General features: G+C 47.8%; 1 long non-coding RNA gene across 1 annotated transcript; it reads left to right on the top strand.

The window, feature by feature from the left end:
- The first annotated feature begins 1,794 nt into the window (after nucleotides 1-1,794).
- On the top strand, nucleotides 1,795-19,169 carry LOC109285536 (uncharacterized). The gene is made up of 4 exons (XR_002093285.2): nucleotides 1,795-2,259; nucleotides 15,720-15,850; nucleotides 17,355-17,449; nucleotides 18,636-19,169. It is a non-coding gene; the product is annotated as an uncharacterized LOC109285536 (long non-coding RNA).
- Nucleotides 19,170-22,695: the final 3,526 nt, after the last annotated feature.

The following is a 22,695-nucleotide window of genomic DNA, read 5'->3' as shown; positions in this document are numbered from 1 at the left end:
AGCTGATGGACAGTATTTGGATTCTGGTGGATTTTTCTACTTAGAGAAGAATCTAATGAGCGAGCTAAGTGTTTGTTTTGTCCTTGCTAACCTGTTTATTCACAAAACATGTACATGGAGACCTATTTCACTGAATACTATTGGAATCACACAATATGAAGAAGTTCCTTTGCTCACACCTTTGAGTCTCTTTCTAGCAACTGATCTGCTCAAAAGCCCAAGTGCAAACCTCTCTCTGCTTGCAAAGAAGCATTCATAGAATCATAGAAAATTAGTCTTGGAAGGGACCTCAGAAGGTCATTTAGTCTGACCCCCTGCTCAAAGCAGGACCATCTATTTGAATGACTTGACTCTGGTTACGCAGCTTACTTTGAGTTACTGAAACCTGACTTTGGTTCTTCTGTGCAGGCATTTGCACCAGCAACCAGAGGTAAGTAGCGAGGAGAGGTTCTGACAGCATTAGGCTGGTGTACCTGTGAAAGGGGGCATTGGCAGGTCCACAGAGGGGCTGGTTGCTTGGGGGAGGTTGGCTAGTGGATCTATGGGAGAAGGGGTGGGCCCTTGGTCCAGGAGGTAGTTGAAGGAGTTAAAACAGCACAGTTCCGGAGCTATGGCAAGCACCTGTGTTTTCCCAGCACCAGGGTTGTGCTTTGAACATGCAGAGGTACTTGTTAGGAGAGGTTAACCCATTTTAGATTGGGTTAACCCAGGCCTATCTAAAATTAGTTCATCTCTGAGGTGAACTAACTTCAGATCCTTCAAGCTGAGCAAGCACTGAGGAGGGGGGAATGCAGGTCTACATATCAGAACTACTCTTCCAAGCTTATTATTCTGTTTAACTGAGAAGGAATAACTGGGTGGCACTTATTTTGCCAGAAGAGAAACTGTGTAACCATAGGTAAAGTGAGTATAGAACTCTTTTTGCTACCAAACCATTCTGATTAGGTATCATTTTTACATCCCCTTTACACTGTTGTAAATGCCTACAGAAGGGTAAGAAATATATTGGATTACCTACAATATAAAACATTTAATAAATCATATTTTCTGTGTTTTTAAGTACAGAATATTCAGAAAATGTTAAATGCTGTCACTTGGATAGGACATCCTATGATACATCTTCAACGATTTCCATACTACTACTTACTATAGAAGGCTGTTCTCCACAGCACATACGCTAATGCTTCCTTATTGATTAAAGGTGATAGCCAAACATTTAGGAAACTCTGAAGTCTGTGCTTAGAGCATTTGTTCAGATTAGTTTAATTCTGAAGGAAATTGATATTTTTTGAGGGAAAATATTAAAGAAATATAAAGAAAAAATGAGTCAAGCCAAAGCAATTGGTTTTCTTGAGTTTTCATCATTCAGCTCTGATGGGTTTTAAAAAAGAAACTGCAGTACTAAATTAAAACTATTATAAATTTATTCTTGTGCATATTGATGATCCTGTTTTTATTAAGAAAAGATCAGAGGCAATATTAGAAAAATTGTTGCTTGTAATGTTAGGCCCCAGCTCAAGTCTGGGTTCGTGCCCGGTATGCAAAGGCCAATAAAGATACCAGAGGTGAAAGTATAAAAAAGATTTATTGCTAGCAATAAAAGGTGCAAGCGGAATAATTTCACAAGACAAGCACACACATATTCAATACTGAGCCCCTTATATACCAGAGGTTGAATCTTCATAAGCATCCTTGTTTGCTAATTGGTTATAAAGGAGTGACGCAAGGAGTTCTTTACTGAGCATGTCTCTATACCTGTGTTTTAGCTATGTATCTCATTAACGTACGTATATGTTCCATTAGCATATATCTTCCCCGCCTCGGGGTGTGATTTTTAGTATTATAATGAGCTCTTTGTTCCAGTACCTCTGATTCTGTTTTTTGTTTTCAAGCTTCCTCTATCTAAGACTGTCTGCCCCTTATCATTGCAGATGGGCATTCGACACACAACATTCACTTTTGCTTAGGCTTTGCATAGTAGTTTCTAGGTCAAACCTTACAGTAAGACAGCTGCTGAATCCTCCAAACTTCAGTATTTTATGCTGTTAAGACTGAATTGAATTCCACAGGTCAACTGAAGAATTGTAACAGTGAAATTTATTTTCTACAAATGAACCACCAGTGGTTCATGCAAACTTCACTAATAGCAGTTCTGTTCATTTTGTTCTGGAAAGAGTGTTCTGCAAGGCGGTTTTCTGGAAGCAAGAGGATGAAGGGGAAGGGGAAAAGAAGCCAGGCACCAGATTCTGCCCAGGGAAGGTAAGTGAACCAGAGATGCCTGTGCCTTTGGCTTGCTGAGTGTTTGTTTGGTGGACTGTGTATGTTTGGGGCATGTGCTCTGAGAAGCTGGGAGTGTTGCTAGCTGAATGATTGCTGAGTGATTGCTGTCTGTGCCTGACAGAAGCCCTAATAAGGGAGGTGAGCCAGTCCAGGCCCAGCAGCATATAAAAGGAGGCTCCTTGAGTGACCAGGAAGGAAGGAATGGGGCAGCAAACAAGGCAAGCAGTTTTCAGGCAGTTCACTGGTCAATTCACAGGTCAGTTTGCTCCCCCCCCACCCCCAGCCCTGCCATGTTTGAGGGGAGAGCCTTTCAGTTTGGTGTGAAGAAGCAGGGGAAAAAGGAACCTGTTGCTGGTAGGTGTTATAAGGCCTAGGTCCTTGGCACGCTGACGTCTTCCCCACATGCAAGTGGACTAAGAAGGTGTAATGGATACCTCCTTCAGCCCCTCCCAGATGTTGTCTTCTCACCTGCCATGACTTTGATGCTTCTTATCTTGCTTTTGGAAGTTGTTTACTTGGGGAAGAATCACCTCAGAAGATCTGGTGGGACTGCTTTATGGGTCTCCTTCTCCTCTGCACCTTGACCTTCCTATTATCAATTCCAGCACAAGTCACTCAGGGCTATCTCTTCCTGGGCAGGGCTAATTTTATCCCCTGCTCAAGGACTGAAAAGACTGAGCCCTCTAATCACCCTAAGTCCAGTCCTCCTTAGGGGCCACCACTCCTTCAAGTCTACACTAAAAAAACACCTTGTCCAGGCCCTTCTAGGGGTGGACCAATAAGTCCAAGTTCAACAAAAGAAATACCCTCAGCTGAGGCAAAAGATAAGGTGCCAACAAGGAAAGAAAAAACAAAACACCAGGAAAGAAAACCAGACATTGTCTCATGGGGCTCTGGAACATTCCTGCTCTTTAAGAGGGCTGGGCTTGTCAGATCCTCCCTTTCTCTCCTTCCCAGCACCTACTTCTTTGTGGCAGCTTCTGACCAGCTGCTCTTCATCAATCCAGCTTCCTGTGTCAGCACTTTGTCCAGTGGTGGGCCTCTGACCTCCTGTGCCTCCTTCCCTGTGCCTCTGCTCTGCCAAATCCTCCACAGGCTAGCATCAGGAAGAGAGCCTCTCAGCATCTCTGGTATCCCACTGTTGGAGTCCCTCTCTGGCTGCTCTTCTGTGGGGCCAGAAGTACCCACCACAGTTCCCCTTCCACCAATCCAGAGTGAACATTTGCCATGTGCATCTGTGGTGATCCTCCATTTTTCCAAGCTAATTATGGGAAGGCTATTTCTATTTTCAGGGGTTCCTCTTGCTTTAAGTCTTCTCCTGACAGAACCTGTTGGTGCCAATAAACAGTAAACAGGTCAGCTTCCAGGCAAGTTTGCTAGGGAAGGTGTGCTTGGAAGAAAGGCAGCAAGAGAGAAGAGGCAGATTAAGAGCCCCAGGGAAATGGCTGGAGCACATTGCAATGCAAGAGCCACTGCCACTGCCTCTGTTTGCACCTCTGAAGTTTCTGTCCAGGCAGGACCACTCAGCATTGAGGCTTCCACTCAGGTCCAGGTTTGGTGCTTTGGGGATTGTGGATTGAAGGTTCCTTCGTTGACAGCCAGGTCAGGGAGTGCTTGTGATGTGAGCAGTGCCTTCTGGTGGGGTCTTTCAGAGAACATCAAAGAGAACTACAGTAGGAGGTGGTGAGGCTCTGAAGCATCCTCCACCATGACGAGTTCATCGATTCGATGCTGGAGGAGACCTTCAGGACTGTGGAGGAAAAATTGCCAGAGGCAGTGCTAGAGAAGGGAAGTTCATGGTCTCCTAGGAAGGTGGAAGCTGGAAGCTTGTGACCTCTGGCAGCAAGCAGAAATCTTCATCTCCAACTACAGCAGTTCAAATGGAGAATAGATATGGAGCTCTAGCAACAGAGGTCAAGGAACACATTTCATTGCTGGAGGAGGACAGGGCAGGCCTCTCCAAGGTGGGAAGGATCAAGACCACTACCAACAAGAAGAAGTAAGGGCTGGTGGTGCTTGGAGACTCCCTTCTATGGGGGATGGAAGTATCCATCTGCCAATCTGACTTGTTGTCTTGCGAAGTCTGCTGCTTGCCCAGAGCCCAGATCCAAGGTGTCATGGAGGGATTACCAAGACTCATCCAGCCCTCCAACTACTACCCTATGCTGCTCATCCCTGTGGGCACCAATGATACTGCCAGGGGAGACCCTGAGAAGATCAAAAGTGACTACAGAGCTCTGGGTGAAAGGGTGAAGGGGACAGGGGCTCAGGTGAAGGGGACAGGGACTTCTCTTTGCTTCATGTACAGGCGCTTGAGGTAGCTAGTTGATTGCCCTGAAGAATGGAAGTCCTCACACAGTCACATAACTATGATTTGATTGGAATAACAGAGACATGGTGGGAGCTTGCGTGACTGGAGCACTGTCATGGATGGGTATAAACTGTCAGGAAGGACAGGCAGAGGAGAAGAAGAAGAGTAGTTACACTGTATGTAAAAGAGCCATATGATTGTTCAGAACTCCAGTATGAAGCTGTTGAAAGTCTCTGGGTTAGGGTCTGAAGAGAGAGCAATGAGGATGGTGTCATAGTGGGGTTCTGCTATAGACTACCAGACCAGGATGATGAGGTGGATGAGGCTTTATTCAAACAGCTGGAGGAAGCTTCCTGATTTCATAGATTTCATAGACATTAGGGCTGGAAGGGACCTCAGAAGATCTTTGAGTCCAGCCCCCTTCCCCAGGGGCAGGAAGTCAGCAGTGGTCATAGGATCCCAGCAAGATAAACATCCAAATTGCTCTTGAAGGCATTCAAAGTAGGTGCTTGAACCGCCTCCGGCGGCAGTCTGTTCCAGACCTTGGGGGCTCGGACAGAAAAGAAGTTCTTCCTTATGTCCAGCCTGAAATGGTCATGGAGGAGTTTGTGACCATTTGACCTTGTCACCCCTTGGGGCGCTCTGGTGAACAGTTGTTTCCCTAGATCCTGGTGAGCACCCCTTATAAACTTATAGGCAGCCACCAGATCACCCCTGATCCTGCACTTTTCCAGGCTGAAGAGTCCCATAGCTCTCAACCTCTCAACATAAAGTCTGTTTTTCTGACCTCTGACCATGTGCGTGGCTCTCCTCTGGACTCTCTCACAGGCCCTGGTTCTCATGGGAGACTTTAATCACCCTGACATCTGCTGGTAGGACAATACAGCAGTGCACAAGCAATCCAGGAAGTTTTTGGAGAGTGTTGGGAACATTGGCGAGACATAGGGGGTGCACGTCGGTTCACGTGCACTCCCTGAGATTGGCCATGCACCCCCTGAAACTGTGTGCTGCTGCCGCTGCCAGCAGAGTCTTCAGGTGGTTGCTGCTGCCCCTGCCCCCCCGGGTGCTGACACTGCTGGTTGCATGTGTGGGTGGTCACTGATTGCCACTTGGAACTCGCTACCCCTTGCCGCCAACACCACTATGGCCGCCTGTGGATGGTCCCCACTCGATGCTCGTGTCGCTTGCAGGCGGTCACTTTGTCCCCCCCAGCCTTGGGTAGCACGATGCATTCATGGTTGGGAACAACTTCCTGGTGCAACTTGCTGGAGTGGCCAACTAGGGACCGTGCTCTTCTTGATCTGCTGCTCACAAACAGGGAAGAGTTGGTGGGGAATGTATTAGTAGATGGCAATGTGGGAAGCAGCAGCCATGAGATGATTGAGTTCAGGATCCTGAGGAAAGGAAGGACAGAGAGCAGCAGAGTAAGGACACTAGACTTCAGAAAAGCAGACTTTCACTTGCTCAGGGAACTAATGGGCAGGATGCCCTGGGAAGCCAGTCTGAGGCAGGGAGGAGTACAGGAGAGGTGACTGTACTTTAAAGAAGCCTTACTGAGAGTGCAGGAACAAACCATCCCAGTGTGCAGGAAGTCTAGCAAGTATGGCAGAAGACCAGCTATGCTTAGCAGGGAAATCTTCAGTAAACTAAATTACAAACAAGAAGCTTATAAGAAGTGGAAACTAGGACAAACATCTAGGTGGGAAGTATAAAAGTATTGCTAGGGCATGCGGGGATGAAGTCAGGAAGGCCAAAGTGCAACTGGAGTTGCAGCTAGCAAGAGACGTGAATGAGAACAAGAAGGATTTCTACAAGTATGTCACTAACAAGCAGTAGATCAGGGAAAGTGTGGGTCATTTACTGAATGGGGGAGGCACCTAGAGAGAGAGGATGCAGATCCTCAAGGAATCCATTTCTAAGCACTTGGAGGATAAGAAGGTGATTAGGAACAGTCAGCATGGGTTCTCTAAAGGCAAGTCATGCCTGATCAACCTGATTGCATCTGTGATGAGATGCCTGGCTCTATGGATGCAGGGAGACCAGTGGATGTGGTATATCTTGATTTTAGGAAGGCTTTTAATACAGTCTCACACAACATTCTCACAGGCAAACTAAGGAAGTACAGGCTGGATGAATAGACTGTAAGGTGTATAAAAAACTGTCTCAGGCTCAGAGGCTAGTAATTTCATAGATTTCATAGACATTAGGGCTGGAAGGGACCTCGGAAGATCATTGAGTCCAGCCCCCCGCCCAAAGGGCAGGAAGTCAGCTGGGGTCATAGGACTCCAGCAAGATAAGCATCCAGTTTCATCTTGAAGGTGTTCAATGAAGGCGCTTGAACAACCTCCGGTGGCAGACTGTTCCAGACCTTGGGGGCTCGGACAGTAAAGAAATTCTTCCTTATGTCCAGCCTGAAACGATCTTGTAGTAGTTTGTGACCATTCGACCTCGTCATCCCTTGGGGCGCTCTGGTGAACAAACGTTCCCCCAGATACTGGTGGTCACCCCTGATAAACTTGTAGGTGGCCATCAGATCACCCCTGAGCCTGCGCTTTTCCAGGCTAAAGAGCCCCAGGGCTCTCAGCCTGTCATCATAGGGTCTGCTTCCCTGACCTCTGATCATGCACATGGCTCTTCTCTGTACTCTCTCAAGCTTCTCCACATCCTTTTTGAATTGTGGAGCCCAAAACTGGACGCAGTACTCCAGCTGTGGCCTCACTAAGGCCGAGTACAGGGGGAGAATGACGTCCCGGGATTTGCTTGAGAAGCATCTATGGATGCAAGCCAGCGTTTTGGTCGCTTTACTAGCCGCAGCATCGCATTGCAGGCTCATGTTCATCTTGTGGTCAATGATGACCCCCAAGTCTCTTTCTTCCATAGTGCTAGCCAATATAGCACTGCCGAGCCTATAAGGATGCTGCGGGTTTTTTTTCCCAAGGTGGAGAACCTTGCATTTATCGGTGTTGAACACCATCAGATTCTCGTCTGCCCACTTGCTGAGCCTGTCCAGGTCAGGCTGGATCATCCGCCTGTCTTCTGGTGTGGATGCTTTGCCCCAAAGTTTGGTGTCATCGGTGAACTTGGCCAGTCCGCTTCTGACTCCAGTGTCCACATCATTAATGAAGATGTTGAACAGTATGGGTCCAAGGACAGAGCCCTGGGGGACCCCACTGGTCACAGGACACCATGATGAGTGACTTCCATCAATTACTACCCTCTGGGTCCGACCCCGGAGCCAATTTTCCAGCCAGTGGATCGTGGAGGACCCAAGGTGACAATTGGCCAGTTTCTCCAAGAGACGATCATGGGACACCAGATCGAAGGCTTTTTTGAAGTCAAGATATATGACATCAATCTCATCTCCCTTGTCCAGGTGATAGGTCACCTGGTCGTAGAAGGAAATGAGATTGGTCAAGCAAGACCTACCCGCAACAAACCCGTGCTGGCTATCCCTTAAGATGTTGGCGTCGGCCAGTCCATTAAGGATGGCCTCCTTAATAAACTTTTCTAAGATCTTCCCCGGGATAGAAGTCAGGCTGATGGGCCTATAGTTAGCCGGATCCACTTTCCTCCCTTTCTTGAAGATAGGCACCACGTTGGCCTTCTTCCAGTCTTCGGGCACTACACCAGAGCGCCAAGAGTTTTCAAAGATCTGTGCTAGAGGCTGGGCTATGATGCTTGCCAGCTCCTTGAGTACCCTGGGGTGAAGATTGTCAGGGCCGGCTGACTTGAAGGTATCCAGCTTCTCAAGATGTTCCTTCACGAAGTCAGCATTAATGGAGGGCAGGGGATCACCCTCACCCGGACTTCCTGGCCCAGTAGCGGGCATGGGTGTCCCATGGGACTGATGAAAGACCGACGCAAAGTACCTATTTAATAGGTTGGCTTTTTCCTGGGCGTCAGTTGCCAGTTGCCCCATCTGGTTCAGCAGGGGTCCAACATTGCCCCTGCTTTTCCTTCGGCTCCCCATATATCTGAAAAAGGACTTTTTATTGTCCTTGATGCTCAAAGCTAGCTGGAGTTCCGTTGCAGCCTTGGCTTTCCTGGTCAGCTCCCTGCAGGACCGGACCAGTGCAGAATAATCCTCCTTGGAGGTGACTCCCATCCTCCATCCTTTGTAGGCCTTTCTTTTTAGCCTCAGGAGGTCTGCTAGGTCCCTGGAGAGCCAGGGGGGCTGCTGTGCCCTCTTGCTGCCTTTCCTCCAAGATGGAATAGACTTAGTTTGTGCATTGAGGATCGCTCCCTTGAGGAGCAACCACTCTTCTTGAACTCCCCTCTCCCTGTGGTCACAGTCCCTTAGGGCCTCACTGACAAGCCTCCTGAGCTTGTCAAAGTCAGCTTTCCTGAAGTCAAGGACTTGCGTGTTGCTGACTGACTTGCCAGCTTTTTGGCGGATGGTGAAGGTGATAGCGCTGGCCTCTGCCCCTTTTCTCTACACGATCCCTCCTATACAGGGTATAGCCATCTATCCCTGTGGTCCAGTCATGGGTGGAGTCCCACCAGGTCTCCGTTATCCCTATGACATCGTAATTGTTTGCACTGAGCAGGAGGATGAGCTCCTCCTGCTTATTCCCCAAGCTCCTGACATTAGTGTACAGGCAGGCAAGTGCCCCCTGGGGGGCTCCTTTCTTGCCCACATATTTTACCAGGGCTGGGGCCAGGGTGGGCTCCCTTGAGTGCCGTGATCCGCTGGCTTTGCAAGGATTGCTCAGCGGGCCAGCAGTGGCGGTCGTCCCTCCGTCCCCCAACGGGCTTAGTTTAAAGCCCGGTGGAGCAGGTCAGCCAGTCTGGCTGAGAAGAGCCTCCTCCCTAGGGGAGAGAGGTGGAGACCATCTCTTCCCAGCAGTTCGCTGCCTCTCTCGCCAAAGAGTGGGCTGTGGTCATGAAAACCAAAGCCTTCCTGACGACACCAGCGCTGCAGTCTTTGGTTGACCACATAGATCCTTCTGTCCCTTCTGATCCCATAGCCTGAGACTGGGAGGATCGACGAGAGCACCCAGACCCTTAAGCCCCGCTCCCAAATCCCTGTAGCGCCTCATGACCTGGCTGGGAGTGCTCCGAGACGTGTCATTGGTGCCCACATGAATAAGGAGCATGGGATAGTGGTCTGTGGGTTTGAGGAGCTTGGGGATCCTCTCCGCAATGTCCCGGATGCGGGCCCCTGGGAAGCAGCAGACTTGCCGGGCTAAGGGGCCGGGGTGGCAGATTGGCCCCTCCGTCCCCCTCAGGAGGGAGTCTCCCACAACAAACACCTTACGTTTTGTCTTGGGGAGAGCAGGGGCGGGAGCTGCAGTTAGGCCCATGTTGCCTGTGGGGGCCGGCAACTCAGCAGGCTCTGCTGGGGCAGCAAGAGGTGCGTACCTGTTGCTCAGTTCTGGTGGGGGAGGGGCCTTGGTGCGGCGGGCCTTAGGGCCCTTGACCACCTTGGTCCATGCCCCTGGCTGGACACAGCAGGAGGTCCCAGAGTCCTCCTTTGGAGTGGAGGGAGACTGTGATCTACCCTCCGCCTCCCGGGGGAGAAGGGCCTGGCAGTAGGAGTCTATCTCCTGCTCGCAGTCCCTGATGGCACGCAGTCTCTGGACTGTGGCCTGGAGCTCCTCCAGCTGGCGCACCAGAGACCCCAAAATGGAGCAGACCCCGCAAGGGGAGGTCACCATGCTCCCAGGTCCCAGAGCCTGAAAAAGGGACAGGCAGGCCCCGCAGCCGAGAGCCAGGGGCTCCGTCTGCGTGGAGCCTGGAACCAGGGGCTCCGTCTGGGTGGCCGTCTCTGAGGTGCCAGAGGGGGGGAGCCGCGGAGCCTGAGGGGACCCTCGGGGTGCGGCGCGTGCCCATCCGTGTCATGCCTCTGGTAGGCTGGCTACAGCTGGGGCTGTCTACCCTGGGGGGTGCTCAGGCAGGGTCCTGGGCCCTCCCGCACGCCCTCCTGCGCGAACTCTGCACTAACTCACGTGCCGGCAGAGAAGCGCGCCTGTTTGCGCAGCCTGTTCGCAAGGCTCCGGTCGCGTGGCTCCCTGGGGGGCTGGGCGAAGTAGGGGCCTGGGCGGGGCTTGACCCGGCCCGGCTCCACTCAGCTGCCGCCTCCCACACACACACTAACGGGTTAGCCCCTTCTCTCCACGGGCCCCGCTTACCCCCCGCTGTGCTGGGGGTCGGTGGGGGGCTCCGCGGCTGCTGGAGGGTTTCTGGGGGGCTTCGGGGGAGCGGGGACGCAGCGAGCTTTCACCCACGCATCTCTTGCCACTCCCGCGTCTAACTGGGCTTTTTCCCGGTTGGCGGGCCCTTTTAAACTGCGCGCATGCGCAGTGGGCCTGTGATCAATAGGACTGTGCAAAATCTCTCCGACTGTTTCGATTTGACACTATTTCAACTCATTTTGAACTTGAAACAGTGAAATTGAATCGAAACGAAGGGCTTTGAAACAGCCTTGAAACAAAATATGGCTAGTTGAAACATTTCAAAAGTTTCAAAAAGTTTTGAGTTTCAAAGCAGCCAGCAGCCAGGTGGTGGGAGACAGGGGAGAACCAGAGCTGCACTCCCAATGGCTCCACAGACCCATTTGGCTCAGCCAGGACCGCAGCCCTGGCTCTCTCCGCCTCCCACGGCCGGGCTGCAGGAAGCCAATCACAGCACAGGGGAAGGGAACTGAGCTGGGCTCAGCTCCCATCCCCAGTGCTGTGATCAGGCTGGGGAAGGGAACTGAGCCCAATCGCTTGGTTCCTCTCCACAGCGCTACGATCAGACTGGGGAAAGGAACTCAGCCCAGCTGGGCTGAGTTCCCATCGCCAGCACTAGATACGGCCTAGGAAAGGAACACTACATTCCTTTCCCCAGCCTGATAGTAGTGCTGGGGAGGGGAACTGAGCAATTGGGCTTAGTTCCCTTCCCCAGCTCCCCGGTCTCAGGTGACAGAACCCGCTTCCCTCCCTCATCTGGCAGGCAGATTGGGGGCCTGCAGCCCTGGGAAGACTGGCACAGCCCCCGCAGCCCTCCTGGGGTTGTGGGCCCCCATCTGCCTGCCGAATGAGAGAGGCTGTTTCCAGCTTTCCCATTATAACGAGTGGGCAAAACATTGAAAAAGCATCAAAACAGGGTCACTGCTTTGACGAAGTGAAACAGAACAGCGGTTTCGAATAGAAATGAAATTCAGAATGAAAAGGTGTTCCATTGAAACCTCAAAACTCAAGTCAAAATGGAACAGTGTCGTTTTGCACAGCTCTAGTAATCAATAGCTCAATTTCTATTTGGGATCCAGTATCAAGTGGAGTGCCTCAGGGGTTGGTCTTGGGACTGGTTTTGTTCAATATCTTCATCAATGACCTGGAAGATGACATAAAGTGCACCCTCAGCGAGTGTTCAGATGACCCCAAGCTCGGGTAGATATGCTGGAGGGTAGGGCTAGGATTCAGAGAGACCTAGACAAACTGGAGGATTGGGCCAAAAGAAGTCTCATGAGGTTCAACAAAGACAAGTGCAAAGTCCTGGACTTAGGATAGAACAATCCCATGCACTTGTATGGTCCTGGGACTGACTGGCTAAGCAGCAGCTCTACAGAAAAGGACCTGGGGGTGAGATTGGACAATTAGCTGAATATGAACCAACAGTGTTCCCTTATTGTGAAGAAGGCTAATGGACTGCATTAGCAGGAGCATTGCCAGCAGGTCAAGGGAAGTGATTATTTCCTTCTATTCAGCACTTGTGTGGCTACATCTGGAGTACTGTGTTCAGTTTTGGGCCCTGCACTACAGAAAGGATGTGGAGATATTGGAGAGAGACTAGTGGAGGGCAATTAAAATAGTTAGGGGGCTGGGGCACATGACTACTGGGGAGAACCTGGGCTTGTTTAGTCCAGAGAAGAGAAGCCTAAGGTGAGGAATTAATAGCAGCCTCCATCCGCCGAAAGAAGATGGAGCTAGATTGTTCTCAGTGGTAACGGATGACAGAAAAAGGAGTAATAGTTTCAAGTTGAAGCAAGGGAAGTTTAGTTTAGATATTAGGAAGAATTTTCTTACTAGGAAGGTAATAAAGCTGGTTACCTGGAAAGGATGTGGAATCTCCATCCTTGGAGGTTTTTAAGACATGGCTAGACAAAGCCTTGGCTGGGATGATCTAGCTGGGGATGGTCCTGCTTTGAGCAGGGGGTTGGAGTAGATAACCTCCTGAGATCCCTTCAAACCTTAATTTTCTATAACTCTATGATTCTCAAACTTTCATGAGAGTCTCTGTGTTCAACAGGAAATTTAATCCAGTATAATTTAGTTTTATTTATATAGCATCTTTCATCAAAGCCTTGTACAATCAATGGATAATAAAAATAATCTGCACTTTAGGAGTGTCCACAGAAATATGCATGTTATAAGAAAAGAAATATTGAGTACGTACTTCAAAAATTAGTCCTCAGATATTGACACAAATGATAAAGGGAGTTTACAGTCTCAAATTTCAGTGCAGAGATTCTTGTATTATCACGTAAGCAAAAGAGGGAGGGAAGATGGCCCAGTAGTCAATATATTCCCCAAAACTTGAGAAATACAGGTTTATTTCCCTGCTGCATTATAGATTTTGATCTTGGGAAAGTCACTTACTTTCTTTGTACCTCAGCTGTGCATTGTAAGGTGGTTAAAAGAGTACCTCTTTATTTCAGAGGGGTGTTATGAGGCTCTAAAGATTTTTGAAAAATGCTTCAGCTGCTAAGGTCAGGGCCTTTATAGGATAGGCAGCATAACAGTGGCCTATCAGCTACTTAAAAGATGTATTGCTATTAAGAAGCACTTTTTCTTAAAAACCAATTAGCATTGAAAGTTACAATGGAGGTGGTGTCCAAAACCCTTCCAACATCACTCGTACTGTACAGAAAAGGCATTTTCTTCCCATGCATTAGCAATGTTCTTGCTGCCCTCGGTTTCTATCAGAGAAGATTTGAGACCTGCCCTTGAATTCTCTGAGGCTAGGTACAGACATTCAAAAAGCCTGATACAGAATTGATCTAAGGTATACTGTTTTCTGTAAGCAGTGTAGTTCCCCATTGCAGGCTGGCAGAGTTCCAGCCTGCAAAGTGCTGGCGGGATTCTAGCTTGCAAGGGTCTGCTTGGGGCAGGGAGGAACAGGATACAGGGGGCACCGTGTGCATGTCTGCATATGCACACATGTACATGGCAGCCAGGTGGTGGAGAGTAGCTCCTGCAGCTCCCTACCAGTACGTATATGGTGGGGGGCACAGGTGGCATGTTGGGAAGTGGGGGGGGGGGCAAATGCCCCCACCAGATTTCTGCATCCACAGTGGGGTGTGGGGCTCCAGCTGGGCCAGACCAGCTCTGGGCAGAAGCTGCTTCTGTGGCCCAGTGAGTGGGAGTGAGCATGGGAGTGAGCACTGTGCCACCATGGCTGCATAGAAGTACCCACCGCATATGAGGCACAGCAGCAGCATTGCACAGCAGCATTGGCACAGAGCTGTGCTTCCTGCTGCTGCCGGGTGGGCATGGGGTGTCTCAGCTTGACAGTCATGGTGACGTAGCACTCCCTTCCTCCTGTGCCAGGTCTCCCTGCTCTGGGCTGCGGAGACAGCTCCTGCCCAGAGCTGGTCCAGCCTGGCTGCAGCTCCATGACCCACTGTAGGAGCAGAAATCTGGGGTAGGGCACATGGCCCCTGTCCCCACTGCATCACTTGTGGTCCCCTTCACATGCCCTCCCCTGCTCCCCATGCATTGCTTGTGCCCTCTGTGCCCCCTGATGCATTGCCTATGTCCAGACCTCCTTTCCCCACACTTACCCTCTTCCTCATACACTGGGGGGCTGGGTCCTTGGGGTAGGGGGCAGTGGGTCACAAATGAGGGACACTGGCAGGGCCAGGGGGCTATGGCTTGGGAGTGAGGGGCAACGGCATGAGCAGGGACAGGGCACCAGCATATCAGAGCTGTATTCTGGTGAGTGAAGGGGGCAGGGGGAGTTGTGATTTTCTATGATAAAAAAGAAAATCAACTGTCTTAATATATGGGTATTTAGAATTTATTTTATTATAATGATTGAGGCACTGGTAGGCTTCCAAATTGCTTTAACATTGTAAATATAGCAATAAAACATTGTGTTTTATTGATACCTATATATACAGTGGTGTTTCATTTTAATTGCAGAAAAACATGACTGTTGGGTTTTTAAATCAGAGAATTTGTGGTTTTTTATCAGAGAATTTGTGTTTTTTAAACATAGAAAACCAGGATCCCGGCTGATCACTTATACTGGTAAAATTGTAATGTCTGTATCTGGCCTGTATTACTGATTTAACCCAGTTTAGTGCCTAGACTAGTTATTTTGTTGTTCTTGGTCCAGGAAGCAGCTGGATTGATCTGGTAGGTGCAGACAAATCCAGCAGTGATGGGCAACAGGAACTGGAACCTATCTCTGAAGAACTTTGCATTGCAGCCAAACATCAGGGACTGCAGCAAATGGTTGGCATTCACTTGGGTGGGACAGAGTAGTGAGGCAGGGATTAATGGAAATGTTAACTGGGTCTTAGAACATTATTTTGCATACTTAAGTGCTGGGGCTAAGGACATTTTATTAGGACTAGAAAATGTGTATATGCATCTTCCAATAGAAGTCTCCTCCACATATTATCCCTTAACATAGGCTGAGGGCTTGCCCTACTTAAATGAACGTATTGTTGTGTTGTTGAGAAGAATGCTCATTCCAGCTTGCTTCTTGGCTCCACAAAGTGCTGGTAAATGGCAAGAAGTTTGCTTCAGGTGCATGGAGTAAAGCAAAGGTCTATATGAAACTGTCAAACCACACCCCTGTGTCACAACCCAGTGATTTTGGTGCCTCGGCACGGTGGAATTTTCCCGCCACATGAGAGTCTCTTGCAAAGCAAAGGTTTTCTGTTGCAACAGAAAAACCTCGGTGCAAGAGAGTTCCCGCCATTCGAATGCAAATTTGTGTCCCGCTATTGGCCAGTTCTAAATTATTCCTACGTGGCGGCTAGTAATTGGCTTGCTAGCCGTTTAAAATTTCGCGCGACTTCTGCCCAAGTCGGAGAACTTTGGGCACGCTGCAGAGTGCTTCTAAAAGAGATCTGACTTGCGGCTGAGCTGATCGATAGACTGATCACCTATTGATTCTTCTCCCCATCGCCAAGTGCAATCCCAGACGTATCCTTTCCCGCCAGCTTGATTTATGGACGGATGAGCTAGCCTGAGCCCTGCCAGCTGGAACAACTAACATAGTTGTTCAGATGACCGGACCGTCTGCATCGCAACTACAAGCGGCGTAAGTAAAGTTTTGCAACCATTAAGCTTTGTCAGCCTCTCTATTCACCAGCCCGCCCAACGAACGAATAATTATTAAATCACCTCGAGTCGGCTCTGGCCGTCCGAGACACCCTGCATGTGGCAAGTCTTTTGGGCTGCCTTTTCTTATTAAATGTGGGGATCCCCACAGATGTCCTTTTACAGCTCCACAAGTCATTTACCGCAGTTGTGAGGTACCAAAGTGACAGTTAGTTTTTAATATTTTTTTGTTTAGCTGTCACAGAGGCAGCATAAAGATGTAGTGAGTGAGATTTCAAACATTTTTCCTTTCCCTTCTCCTTGAAAACCATGTGCCTTTTGGTTGCTCTGTTCACTGCTGAGTGAGTCATATAAACCTCAAGAATGACTCAGACTTTTCTTGGCTTAAAAATATTCTGAATTTAAAGTTTGAAATCTCAGAAGCTGATGTCCTTTGATTCTCTCCAGTGAACCAAATTTCTTGTTGTGGATTTGAGACAAAATGGGACTGCAGGAAATTTCTGATTGGTTTGGAAATTTAGAATAAATTCCAGGAATAAGGATCAATGCTCAAAGGAGGTGAGGCTGTTCAATAATAAATGTGGTTGTCACCTGGTTCTACAGCTCATTCTATGGTTTTCAGCCTCATATGTCTGATGCATACGTAGATTCATTTGCTGCATATAAAACTGTGAAAGCTTGGATAGTGTTTCTTGCACAAAAATGCAAGACAATAGCTGGGGCAAGCCTGGGTTGTGGTAACAAGACTGCCACCAGAAAATCAAACTATGCTAATGGCTTGTAACCTATTAGGCACTGAGACACCAGAGTGTTTTTGGTACCCAATACCAGACCCATGCCATAAAATAATAATAGTGATGGTTAAAATTGTTGGTAGAGACCTGCCAAGCTCATCACATGTGTCTATCTAAGAAAGCCAAAGGAAAGGCTGAGCCAGTGTAACTAAAAGAAGGCAAGGAAACTACATACGCATTTCAATTGAACTAGGAACTGAAGAAGACAAAAGACTAAATATGCATCTCAAGAGAAAGCTGTAAAAGGTACAGCAAAGATGTCCTGTACCAGACATGCTCACATTTCTCAAAACAGGCATCCAGTGTCTGGTGTTACAGATGTCTCAATCGTTCAATATATGTCTGGAGTTTTGTAAATAGACCATCACTGGTACAAGCTATTGCAAATTTGTCCCATTGATAAACAAATACCCAAAGACAGGTCCAGTAACCAATGCCTCTAAGCATCCTGTTTGACTACTCAAGACCCATCACCTGTAACTGACCTACAATTGCAGGGGCTGCAGAGAAACACAAGTCTTCACACATAGACAAATCCTAAAACAGGAGCCAGGCAATTTAACAATTGTAATGTGATGGTCAGCCTTTTCCTCCCTATTTTGTTTGGACTTTAATCAGCCAATGATCAATGAAAAATGTTTTGAAGCCATACAATTAAACAGCATAAGAACTAAACAGATTTGTGTGCAGTCCAGGGAAGACCAAGAAGCCATCCTGCCACCCAGCTGAAAAATGAAGGATCCACACTTTGAGGCTGTACAAAAACTGCTTCCTGCCTGCATTGGGTAAATATCTTTTTGCAGCTAAGATAATACAAGATAATACTAATAGTTCATTTTATATTGGGAAAGAGTATTTTTCTGTCATTTCGGTTTGTAGCTTCTTGGTAGTTTTTAAAGCAAGCCTTCCTGCTAGTCATCAACAGTGTTGTATCAATTCTTAGATCACTAGGTTTAAAAACCCACTTTCTAAGTGCAACACCATTCCTACATAAAACCCTTAGAGTTGATGTTGGTAAGACTACTACTTTATAATAGTGTTATTTCCCTTAGAGAGAGGGTAATAGTTCTTACGCAGGGAAACTGATATTTTTGGCATAGCAAAGTTATCATTTTTGCCATCACTACCACCAGGTATCATTGTTTTCTATAACCTAGTCAGATCAGTCAGTATCAGATTCCTTTTTAGGGACCTGGCACTGGTAGAGAAGAGATAGGTGATGACAGAAGATGGCACTTAGCTTCTAGAAGTCAGACTGTATTTGGGAAAACAGAACTAAAACAAGTGCTCTAAAATTTCAGACTTACCACTCAAGGAGAGACCTTGGACTGGCTTATTGTCAGAGGAGCCGGCACTATTATACAGAAGAGACAATAAGTCTCAGCCACTGCACAGTGGTGGGATGGCAGCCAAGGTGTATATTTGGGGGTGTGTGGGTGCATATATGGGGTGGGGGAGAGGAAAGGGCTAGGAGAAACAACAGAGAGAAGGGAAGAAACAATAAACTAGGCAGAACTGGCACCATGGTGAGACAGTTAAAGCCGGCAGGAAAGAATGAGAATTAATTTGAGCTATTTAAAATCAAAATCCCCCAACATTAATATTGACTTGATCTACAAGGCGAAAGCAGTGCTCTTGAGGAGAATTATATCTTAGAAAACATAGAGCAGTCACTTAGTGATGTTACCCTTTGCGTCCATCATTAATTTGTGTCCTAACTTTCTTTCTTAAAAGGTCACAAGACCTTTTGACTTTTGGCACGGGGGAAATATTCCTTTATCAATCAAGGGTAAGCCCACAGATCAAGGGTCTGCCTTTAAAAAAAACAGCATTTACCACATGGCTCCTGTCCTGTGCAGTTATTCCCTTTAGTTATTATGGTAGATATCCTAGGGTGCTAACTGTTGTAAATGCTGAATTTTTAAATAATGACCACAATAAAGCAATTTTCTGCATCACTTGCTTCTATAGGACCAACAATCTGTTGCTAATGAAGCACCCTGGATGTGCAGCACCATCCTGTGCAACAGGACACTGACAGAGGGGCAACCATATGTACTGCAAATGTTTTGGCAGTGCCGTGCAGACTTAACTAGAATTTCCATGCTCTTGTCATTTTATGGCTCAATACTAATGTTACTTTAACATCATTTTTCTGTGTTTAATTTATTTATTGTCTCTGGTGGTAGACTTGGAGACTGGTGAGCTAGATTACATTAAAATGTTAGAGTAATAGTAGAAGAAAGCAATTATCTTTGTGCATAAAAATCATTTTAATTAGACAGTCAGTAAAGTGGGAATGGACAGACTATGATGAATCATCATATCATGGTTTAATTAGAGAGTTGTGGGGAGGGGAAGGGAAAGTGGAAACAAAGAGAAAGGTTTTGACCAGATAATTTTAACATAGAATAAATGTAGAAACTGTATAGAATTCTTCCATGTAAACTCACTTTGCAAGCCACCATAATAGCCCATTAATAAAACCAACATACTTTTCAGTAATGGAGAGAGTCAGAGACCATTGTTATTAACTGATGTACTGTTTGGAACATTTTCTTTCTCTTAGGCTCTTGTTCTGCGAACACTTACACACATTAGTAACTTTACACTAATGGACAATGCCATTGGGCCTTAGTTTGCATACCCTGCAGCTTAAAGTAACTACATAGCAATCTTCTATCAGCTGAAGAAAGCTTGATATGAATCTCTTTAGAAACAATTAATTCACTCTCTTTTAAAGTAAACTTTGTGTATTGCTGCAAAAAGTTGCCAATTGTGCTGTCCCACAGCACCTGTGTATTTTACCTCTATAGTACTCTGAGTTTTGCTGGCCAGGGGAGTGAGAAAACAGACCCATATGTTAAACATTTATCTATCACCAAGTGGAGCAGAGCTCTGAGTCAAGAGGTGGGAGACCTGGGTTCTATGTCCACCTCAGCTTATAGCAGTTCAAATCTACTTGCCAGGAGAGAGAGGCCTATCCATGAGACTAGAGGCTCAGCTGAGATGGGAGGGTGCTGATGGGAGTACTTTCTATTTTCCCCTTGGTGAAGTGAGACCACCATCTAGAAGGAAATAATATTCCTGAGATCAGAAAGAAAAAGCAAAAGAAAATTACTCTGCATCTTACTGATGAGGCCACTCTCCTGATAAGGGAGGGGGAAGTCTTGGGTGTCATTCCTTGGTCCACAGAATTTTATATTAGAGTCATTAAATAAAATACATAAACAGTGTTGAGAAGCAGTGACTGGACCCCATCTGCTCATCACCATCATCATCAGGCTACAAAGTCAGGTTCCCTTCTCTTCAGTCTCTCTCTGGGAGGCAAGTTATATATGTCTGTAACAGGGAGCCAGGGGCTCCCTGTTACTTTAAAGGGAAAATAGCAGCAGAGTTCCTCCAGGTTGAGGGAACCACTGCATTGAATGGACTAGATGCAGGGAATAGGCAGCCAGAGGACTGAGACTATGAGTGCCTATTGTAGTGCTACCTGCTCTGCAATAGGACAATAGAGCAGATCCCTGCTTGGATAGTCAGAACGCTGCTAGGGCAGGTAGAACAATGATTGCAAGCTGCTCTGAAAAAGAGCCATCAGGCTCTGATTACTAACGTGTAGAGGTGGCTGGGGAATCACCTGACTGGAAGGGGCAGGGCTTTGGAGGCTTGTAGGCTCAGAGCCAGAACCAGAAAAGTCAGTTTGGCCATGCTAGGGCAGGGAGAAGAGCTCCCAGGAGGGGGAGAGCTACTTGAGAGATTCTGAGCCACAGCAACGAGTGTCTAGGCTGAAGGCTGCTTTCAGGGGTGAGGGCTGTTTTGATCAGAGGCAGGGCTGGGTATAGAAGTTTCCTATTAAAGTAATTGAGTGCCTTTTCTCTCTGATGTTGTTTGTGCAGAAGGGAAGTTTTTTGTTAAAGCGGTTGCTTGATTTTATATTTTGAGTTGTGCCTATGGACCAGATTGGGACTAACAGGGGAGCAGGAGGTCCCAGTGGTGTCAGAGAGCCCACCTGGGGCAGGGACTCAGGGCACAAGCCTGAAAAGTGTAATAGTGGGCCTGAGGTCAAGAGGGCCAGAACACAAGCCCGAGGGGGTGGTAGCGGGTCTGAGGCTAAGAGGGCCAGACCTGGGAGTGGTGGTAGGAGGTCTGAGGACAAGAGGGCGCAAGCACAAGCCCAAGAGGAGCAATAGTGGGCCTGAGGCCAGGAGGGCCAGAACAAAAGACTGGAAGGACCTTAAGCCTAGAGTATGTGGAAACCAGACTCAGGGTTGGGACTCAGAGGCTAGGTCTGATGCAGTGGGCCTAGGTAAAGAGGCTCAGTTAGAGGAAAGAGGTGGAGTCTGAGTTCCCAACAAGAGTGCAGAGACCTGAGTAAGCTTAGCATTTGCTTGGGGGCAAAGTGCCCTACCTAAGTGATCACTGGTAACATCTGTGAGGCATGGACATGGCTATAGGGGAAGTGAGAGACCACAAAATTAGCCTTTGAGGCAATTAGTGCCCCGGGAAGCATGAATGGGCTGGGAGGGTCTACCTAGCATTTAAGAGCAGGACAAGGATCAGCAGGGTCAGGAAGGACTCACTGACTGGTAAGAGCCAGAGCATGGCAGGAACTACCTGGCAACCATGGGGTATTATGGCCACCCCTGGGGCTGAATCCTGCCACAGTCTCCAATTAAAAATTCTGTAGCAGATTAAATTTCAGCTATCTCATGGCTCAATGAACTGTGTGTGAACAGTCTAGAGCAATGTTCCCTCTAAGGAGCAGCAGTCCTTGAGAGCGCTACTTCAGTTCGTGAGTGTGCCACTTCAGTCTGAGCACACCGCTTTGGTGCAGCGTGGGACACTTACTGAAGGTAAGCTCCTCACCTGGGGCAGGCAGCGGGGGCTGGGGGCCAGGGGCTTGGGGGGCTGGGGCCTGGTGTGGGCTTTGCCAGCTCCAGGACACTGCTCTGCTCCCCCACTTCACCTCGGAGTGAGGAGGCACATACATGGCGTCAGGGCCAGGAAATGGAGCACTTCCTCGGAGCTGGTGGAGCATCACTCGGGGCAGGCAGTGGCTCCTTCCTGAGGCGAGGCAAGGCAAGGATGGAGGCTGGGGCTGGGGACTGGTGCAGGCTTCGCTGGCTCTGGGGAACTGCTGCGTGGGCTCCGCTGGCCCTGGGGAACTGCTCCACTCCCCAGCCCTGACGCCACATGCCTACTTGCTCTCCGAGGTGAAACAGGAGAGTGGACCAGTTCCCCGGAGCTGGCAGAGTTCCCGCCTCCGCCTTGGGGAGGAGCTTACCTTCTGTAAGTGTCCCATGCTGCAGCCTAGCTCCTATCCTGGTGGGTGCGCAACCTAAAAAAGTTGGTGCATGGCCAGGCTTTTACTTGTGCATGGCCACACATGCATGCACCTTAGAGGGAACCTTGAGCTAGAGATCAAAAATGTTTTACAGGAGTTATTTAGTGAATTGTTTTGAACAACAAATGAATCTGGAAATATCAAATCTTGTTTGTGGGCACCTTCAGAAAATCTGTGGAGAAAAATATTTTGGATCCTTCCAACTCCTTTAACCACATTCATGATTAAAAATAGAAGATCCACAAGAATATAGGATGACCAACAAGAAAAAGGAAGAGTCCTTGTGAGAAGTAGTAGCCCCTAAAGTTGATATATGAGTTCTGTATATGGTTTATGCACTCTGTGGTTAGAATTAATTCATAGAGCTGAGTGACTAAATAATGTGATTCTATCTGTATTTTGTTTGAGAATTATCTGATTTACTTTAATTTATTCCTTATTCATTGAATACATTCTATACGTTCTTGGTTTGTAGTTTGTTTCTGAGTAGTTGTTGTTTCAGCAAAGATGCTTGCCAGGAAATTTGCTTGCTAGAATAGTCACAGAAAATGAAGATAAAAGGAGTGCAAATACACTCAGTTCATTTAACTGTTTGATTGATCTTGTTTGGACACTTTTTTTACAGTGCATACCCAGTTCTTGAAGGGTCACAACAAGGAGCACGGGTATGAGAAAGCAGCATAAATC

Source organism: Alligator mississippiensis, chromosome 1, assembly GCF_030867095.1.
Source record: "Alligator mississippiensis isolate rAllMis1 chromosome 1, rAllMis1, whole genome shotgun sequence".
In the NCBI taxonomy this organism is placed as follows: domain Eukaryota; kingdom Metazoa; phylum Chordata; order Crocodylia; family Alligatoridae; genus Alligator; species Alligator mississippiensis.
This window is presented reverse-complemented; position numbering and strand designations above follow the sequence as displayed.